Below are 8,558 nucleotides of genomic sequence, written 5' to 3'. Positions count from 1 at the left end.
TAATATAAAAGCTCCTGGGATGATGTTAGTGAAAATGGTGAGCCCCTGCACAGAAATGTTGAAAAGGAGCAATAATTGTCAGAATTAACTTTATTTGGAAAATTGTCAAAGGTCTAAAAGAAAACAAGTAAATGAACAACTTACAAATGGTAAGAGAAATTTGTTGCATTTTTACTTGCCTTTGTCCCATCCCCTGTCTGGCTTGATGGTACTCTTGAAGAAAGCAACCTGCAGGCCCAGTGTGGAATTCTGGCCCCTGATTCTGGAGAGAGCAGAGCAGAACTGGTTCTTAAAGCACTGTGTTTATAAATTTTGACCTACTTGTGGGCTGCGTAAGTGATTCTTTTGATACGTAACCATGAAGTCGGAGACAAAATCAAGGCCAAATTCACCAAGCCATGGCAAATTTAAGATGAAGGGACCTAAGGGTGTGGGAAAATGGAAGCAGGTAAAGATTGACCAAATACAATATATTTGGAGATGGACAGATGGATAACCTGTATACTTTGAGGGAAGGACAGATTACCAGTTGGTCTCCCCTGCCAAGATTTCCTCCAGTCTCTTTTCAAAGAAAGACCCCAAGAAGAGAAAGGCCTAGGCTATGTAAGAAGGAGAGGAAGAAGGAGAACGTAGCTCCTCAAAATGAAGCTGAAGAAGAGTAAAGATGTAGAAACTGAAGAACCCAGTTCCTAGAAAGAGTTTGAGGTCAGAGATGCTGAGCCAGAGCCCCAGGGAGATGGCGCAGTTTGTCCTGATCCAGAGGAGGGGAAAGGGCATCAGGAAGTCAGGCCCAGATTACTCCAAAAAAGAAGAAAAACAAAGGGAAAAAAAACTGAAGCCTTCCAAAGGTGCTACTCCAAAGGTGCCATGAAGAGCAAAGACCTGGACGCCTGGCATGCATGACCAGAAGGCAGATGCCTCAGCTTGAAAGGATCTGTTTGTGCCCAAGCCCATTTTCCATGCACTCAGTGTTTGAGGCTTCTCTGTACCTACACCAGTTCAAACTCTGACCTTGGCACTTGCCATCCATGACAAACTGAACATCCTTGGGGCTAGTGAGACAGAAAGTGCGAAAATTCTTGCCTTTGCCATTCCAACGATTCATTCAGCACTACGGCAGAGGTGAAGAAGTCTATCCCAGCTCTAAGTAACACAGCAGTGCCACTTAGTGAGACTGGATCACCAAGCAAGGCTGCAACTGAGCTTCTTCTGATAGAATTGGAATTTAGGGTGAAGCACTGCCCAGTAAGGCTGGAATGAAGGCTACAGCACCACCCAGCAAGGCAAGAGCCAAGACTGCAGCTGTCATCTCAGACCTGGTGCCCTGGTGCTGCCCTTCTGTGATGCTGCTGCTGGGGAAGGACCTTCTTCCCTAATCAGGGAGAAGCCCATCCCCAAACAGGTTGCAGACAAAGGGGAAAAGTTTGATGAAGAGCAGACTAGAAAGCTACACTTTTGGATAGCAAAAGTGTCACCTGTAAATTATATCCAAAGTGTCCTCTACTCGGACTTGTTCTGACTCCCACTCAAGAACTAGCTATCCAGGTCAAACAGCACATTGATGATGTGGCCAAGTTTATAGGAATTAAAACTGCTATTTTGGTTGGTGGAGTGTTGATGCAGAAATAGCAGAAGATGCTGAGCCACCAGCCTGAGATTGTGATTGCTACTCTGGGGTGCCTGTGGGAGCTAGTTAATCATTGAGTGACCTTCGACAACTCAGGTGCCTGGTGATCGATGAGGCTGACCAGGTGGATGAGAAACTACACTTTGCTGAGCTCTCACAGCTGCTAGAAATGCTCAGGGACTTCCAATAACACCCAAAGAGACAAACACACTTCTTTTTTTCTGCCACAGTGACTCTGGTACCTAGAGCTTGTGATTGAATCCTTCATAGAAAGTACACAAAGAAAAGTGACAAAACTGCCAAACTTGACCTCGCCATGCAGAAGATTGGCATGAGGGCAAGCCTAATGCCATTGGAGACACCGAAAGAGACCAAGATTTCTTGTGAGAATGATGAGAAAGACTTATATTGGTACCACTTTCTGATGCAGTATCCAGGCCTCAGCTTAGTGTTTGCCAATAGTATCTCCTTCATCAAATGCCTCCCTGGGTTCCTCAAAGTCTTAAACATCATGCCACTGCCCCTACATGCTTACATGCACCAGAGCAGAGGCTCAGAAACCTGGAGCAGTTTTCCCATATGGGAGATTGTGTTTTCCTGGCAATAGATGTGGCAGTTGGGGGCCTGGATATTTTTAAAGCCCAGCATGTCATCCTTTACCAGGTCTCTTGCACTTTAGAGATCAATGTTTACCGAAGTGGTCAAATTGCTGGTGCCACCAATGAAGGTCTCAGCCTGATACCAATTAAGTCTGAGGACATGATCAATTTTAAGATGTTTTACAAAACCCTTAAGAAAGATGAGGACATCCCATTGTTCCCTGTGCAGACAAAGTACATGGATGCAGTCAAGGAGCAAATCCAGTTAGCTCAACAGATTCAGAAAGCTGAGTATCGGAACTTCCCAGCTTATCTGCACAACTCTTGGAGTGAGCAGGCAGCAGCTACCCTTGCAACTGAGATGGATGAAAAAATGTATAAAGGAGGAAAAGCAGACCAGCAAGAAGAGCATCAGACACAAAAGCAGATGAAGATCCTGAATAAGCTGTGCCATTTACTTTCCCCACATTGTTTAAAGATTACCTGAAAACAAAGTATCCACTCAGTCTGGCAAGCTGCCTGCATTCATGCCTTCCCCAGGAAATGGTGAGTCTGCTTTGAACTGCTTCTCCAAACAGAAGAAGAAGCAGCCCAAGCCAAAGGGAAGAAAAGCAGCAGGGAGAGCCACAGCCAAGTATGAGTGCAAATGAACTGACCCCAAGTCAGAGTCTGCTGGTGACCACACAATTGGGTCCATGTTCTCTGGTTATATGGAAAAACTTCCACCTTTCGTTTCACTTCACTGTCAACCTGATTACAAAGTGTCCATCTCCTCTTACACACTACCCCCACAACAGGAGTGACCTCAGAGAGATGTCTGTTGTTTTGTAGTAAGAATTCTATGCAGCAGATTATGTATTTCTGTATTTCAGTGTTTACAAACTTATATGTTCATCTTGATTTCCTTAATTAAAAACAGTAGAAGCAGAAAAAAAAATAAAATGTTTCCTTTTTTCATCCAATTTGACTAGTTCTCATGGTAGAGAAGTGATTCTGCAGAGGTCATTCCATGAAAGTATCAAAAGTAAATAGATAAACTGTTGCTACCTGGGGTAAGTAATTAATAATAATAATAATAATAATAAACACCTGTTAAGGCAAAAAAAGAGACACTCAAAGTCTAGGAGGTAGAGTTTTTGAAGAATTAAGGCATTGAAAACTCTTGTGTAGACAAAGAAATTTAGAAAGCCATTCTTCTGTCCAGGTTAGGGTGCAGGCACAAAAAATTTCTCGAGATGACACTAATCTTTGACCTCAGGCTGACCTCAGGTTGATTGAGCTTAGTGCAAGCAGAAAATGAAGGTTAAAGCAAAGTTGTAAATGGCCTGGCTATATGTTGAAGGAGTGAGGAAGTAAACAAATCATGGATGAAGAACTAAAAGAAACTAGAACAATACATGAATAAATAGAAAATATCAATATAGATATTTTGGTTATATGGAAAAACTAACAAGTTTTTCTTCCATCGTCTAACAAGATAGAAATTTTAAAAAATCAAAGAGTAATTCGGGATCCAAAAAGTGCATTAATTGAAATGAAAAGCTCACTAGAGGTTTTCAACAACAGATTTTAGTAGGCACAAATGATAATCAGTGGACTTGAAAGTATCAGGTGAAATTATCTGGTATGAAGCACAGAAAGAAAAAGTTTTCAGAAAAATAAACAGAGCTAAAGGAACCTGAGGAATACTGTAAAGCTGACCAACATGCCCATAATGGAAATCCAAGGAGGAAAGGAGAGAGAATAGAGATGACAGAATATTTGAATGAATCATAAACAAACACTTCAACAATTTGATGAAAGACATTAATCTACACATCTAAGAGAGTCAAAGAACTACAAGAAACAAACTCAAAAAGATCCACAAGACACATTATAATCAACACATCAAAAGATAAACACAAAGAGAATCTTGAAAGCAGCAAGAAAAAAGCCATTTGTCACTGGGAGGGAGACCTCAATAAGAATCTCAGCCAATTTATCCTCGGAAATCAGATACCAGCAGGCAGTGGATGATATATTTGAACTGCCCAAAGTTAAAAACTCAAGCAGGAATTCAATGTCTTATAAAACTGTTCTTCAAAAATGGGAGCTATTAAAACACTCTTAGGAAAAAGAAATGGAAGGAGTTAGTTTCTAGTAGATGGGCCCTACAAGAAATGCTAAAAGGAGTCCTTTGGGAAGAAATTAAGGAACACTAAACAATAACTAAAAAATATCTAAAGAAATAAAGAGCACTAGCAAAATCATGTATGTAGGTAAATAAGCTAGTATTGTATTTTGATTTATAATTTCTCATTTTTTAGCTCTAAGATTTAAAATATAAATTCATGAAACAATAATTATAGATCTGTGCCAATAAGCATACAATGGATAAAGGTGTACTGACAACAATAAAATATAGAACTGTATAGAAATGGAGTCTTTTATACAAACTTGATTGTCATAAATTTAAGAGGTTAACTGTAATTCCAAGGGTAATCACTGAGAGAATTACTAAAATGTATACAGAAAAGGAAATGAGAAGGGAATCAAAATGATAAATTACCAAAAAAATCAATTAAACATGAAAGAAAGCAGCAAAGGAGGAATTTAGGAAAAACAAAAATATGACACACAAAAAACAAATATCAGAAAGGATGCTCAGCATCATTAGCCATCAAGAGAGATGCAAATTAAAACCACAATGAGATACCACTTCACACAGGTCAGAATGGCCATGATTAACAGATCAACAAACAAGTGTTGGAGAGGATGCAGAGAAAAGGGAACCCTAGTGCACTGTTGGTGGGGATGCAGGCTGGTGCAGCCACTGTGGAAAACAGTATGGAATTTCCTTGAACTACTAAAACTGGAACTGCCTTTTGACCCATCAATTCCACTGCTGGGATTATACCCTACAAATCCTGAAACACCAATCCAAAAGAACCTATGCACCCCAATGTTTCATAGCAGTGCAACTTACAAATGTCAAGTGCTGGAAATAGCCTAAGTGCCTATCAGCAAATGAATGGATCAAAAAACTGTGGTACATTTATACAATGGAATACTATGCAGCAGAAAGAAAGAAGGAACTCCTACCGTTCATGACAGCATGGATGGAACTGGAGAGTATCATGCTAAGTGAAATAAGCAATGGGGTGAAAGACAAATACCATTTGATCCCACCTACATGTGGAACCTAATCAGCGAAACAAACAAATGAGCAAGATAGAACCAGAGACTTAGAAATAAAGAACAAACTGACACTGAGCAGAGGGTCAGAAGCAGGAGAATAATGGGGGAAAGAAGGGAAGAATTGTCAAGAAACATGTATAAAGGGCCCATAGACAAAGACAACGACAGTGGGGGTGAGGATTGAATGTGTGAGGTGGGGGTGGCTAGGGAAGAGGAGAGTAATAGCAGGAAAATGGGGACAACTGTAATTGAAGAACAATTTAAAAAAAGAAAAAACAATTTTTTAATAAAAAAAGTTAGATTGGAGATTGAAATGAAATGGAAAATAGAAAAACAATAGAGAAAATCAACAAAACCAAAAGTTGGTTTTTTTAAATATCAGTAAAATTGACGAAACTTTAGTGCAGGGGTGTCAAACTCATTTTCACCAGGGGCCACCTCAGCCTCACAGTTGCCTTCAAAGGGACGAATGTAATTTTAGGACTGTCTAAATGTAACTATTCCTTAACAGTTAAGTGAGAGCTTGACACTGCTGCCGGGTAGAAACAAGGTGCTGGGCTGGATAAAACAAGGTGGAGGGCTGGATTCAGCCCGGGGGCCTTGCGTTTGCCACCTGTGCTTTGTGAGACAAATCCAGAAGAAAACAATAAATAATTATTAAAAATCACAAATATAGTAGGAATGTTACTATTAACCTTAAAGAAATAAAAATTATTATGAGACTATTATAAATAATTGTACACAGATTAAATAAACCAAAGAAAATGGATAATTATTAGAAACATATATATAGCTAAACTGAGTCAACAACAAACAGATAATACGAACAGATCTACAACAGGTAAAAAGATTGATGTAGTAGTAAAAACTCTCCCAGTAAGGAAAAGTCCAATCCATATGACTTCACTGGTGACTTCTACCAGTAATTTAAAGAAGAGTTAATACCAATTGTTCTCAAAATCTTCAAAAATGGAAGAGGAAGAACAATTCCGAAGGCATGCCATGAAGCTAAAATTATCCAGATATCAAAGACAGACAAAGTCCTCATAAACACACAAAAACACAAACGAATATCTCTTATGAATATAGATGAAAAACTTCTCAACAGAGTACTGGTAAACCAAATCCAGCAGAACATTATAAAGATTGTATACTTGCACCAAGTGAGATTTATCCCAGGAATACAAGAATGGCTCCACAACAAAAAAATCAATTAATATAATACACTACATTAATAGAAAAGGAACAAAGAACACACAACCATCTCAATTGAACAGAATAGACATTTGACAAAATCCAACATGATAATTTCATGATAAAAACCATTAACAACATAGGAATAGGAGGGGAATTATTGAATGTAATAAAGGGTTTTTATGAAAAAACCCACAGCTAAGGTCATATTCAATGATGAAAAGCTGAAAGCCTTCCCCTTAAGATCAGAAACAAGACAATAATACCCATTTTCTCCACTTCTATTTTTAACAACATGCAGGAGGTTCTAGCCAGAACAATTAGGGAAGAAAAAGAAATATACATTGGAAATGAAGAAGTAAAACTGTATGTAGTCACAGATGACATAATTTTATACATGGAAAATCCTAAAGAAAGCACACACACACACACACACACACAAAATACTTCATAAATTCTGCAAAGTTGCTGGATTTAAAATCAGCATTCAATGTTAAATTATAATTCTATATGCTAATAATAGACAATCTAAAAATGACAATAAGAAAGTAATTTTATTTATAATAGCATCCCAAATAATAAAATATCTAGGAATAAATTTAACCAAAGCTGTGAGCCACATGAAAGGCCTGTATCCTAAAACTACAAAACATTACTGAAATAAATTTTAAAAGATTTAAAAAATGGAAATACAACCTATGTTCATGGGTTGGAAGACTTAATATTTTTTATTATTGTAAAACTTCATAAAGTAGTTTACATATTTAATACAATTGTTATTAAAATTACAGTAATACTTTTAGCAAAAATGAAAAGCCATTCTTTATATTCATATGAACCCCAAAAAGCCAAATGATATTGAAAAAGAAAAATCTTGGAGGACTCACACTTTCCAATTTCAAAACCTAGTACAAAGCTACAAATCAAAACAGTGTGGAACTGGCATAAGGATAAAACTATTAATCAGTAGAATAGAACTGAGAATCCAGAAATAAATCCATGTGGCCATGATTAGCTGATTTTCAACAGGAATCTCACAAAGATTCAAGGGTGCTGGGGCAGAGGACATACAAAGAAATACATTGGATTCATCACACTATATACAAAATTAACTTAAAGTGAGTCAACAACTTAAATATGAAAGCTAAAATTATAAAACTCCTAGAAGAAAACAAAGATAAAAATTTGTGACTTTGGATTACACAAAAAGTACAATCAACAAAAGAAAAAATATAGACAAACTGGATTTCATCCAAATAAAAAGCATATGTGCATCATAGGCCTCTATTAAGGAAGTGAAAAGACAATCTACAGAATGGGGAAGATGTTTGCAGATCCTGAGAAGGGTCTAGCATCCAGAATATATAAAGAACTTCTGCAAATAAGCTACTGAGCAACAAATAACCCAGTTTAAAAAAATACGCAAAAGGACCAGGTGGCTCATTTGGTTGGAGCATTGTTCTAAACACCAAAGGGCTGAGGGTTTAATTTCCAGTCAGATCACCTAGGTTTAAGTTTGATCTCTGGCTGAGGTGTGTACAGGAGGCAATTGACCAATGTTTCTCACTCATATCAATGTTTTTTTCTCTCTTCCCCTTCTCTCTCTTAAATCAATCAATAAATTAAAAATATATATATATATTCGGGTGAGGATTAAAAATATACAAAGGACTTAAACACTTCTAAAAAGATACATATGCATGAAAAGATATTCAACATTATAATTATTAAGGAAATGCAAATCAAAACCTCAATGAGATACCACTACACTCATTAGGTCAGGTATAAATTGAAAAAACAAAAACAAATATTGAGGAAGATGTGGAGAAATTGTTACCTTCATGTATTGTTGCAGCCTTTGTTCAAAATAGTTTGGTTTTCTTCCAAAAGTTAAACATAGAAATACCATTAGACCCAGTAATTCCACTCCTAGGATATACTCAAATTGGCTGTAGTAATTA

The 8,558-nt window shown here is 37.5% G+C and overlaps 1 pseudogene; it reads left to right on the top strand.

Annotated features, from left to right (window-relative positions):
* The first annotated feature begins 358 nt into the window (after window positions 1-358).
* LOC112322592 (ATP-dependent RNA helicase DDX24 pseudogene) lies at window positions 359-3,057 on the top strand (annotated as a pseudogene).
* Window positions 3,058-8,558: the final 5,501 nt, after the last annotated feature.

Source organism: Desmodus rotundus, chromosome 10 (genome assembly GCF_022682495.2).
Source record: "Desmodus rotundus isolate HL8 chromosome 10, HLdesRot8A.1, whole genome shotgun sequence".
In the NCBI taxonomy this organism is placed as follows: Eukaryota; Metazoa; Chordata; class Mammalia; order Chiroptera; family Phyllostomidae; genus Desmodus; species Desmodus rotundus.
The sequence above is the reverse complement of the archived record's forward strand: the minus strand, read 5'-3'. Positions and strand labels throughout refer to the sequence as shown.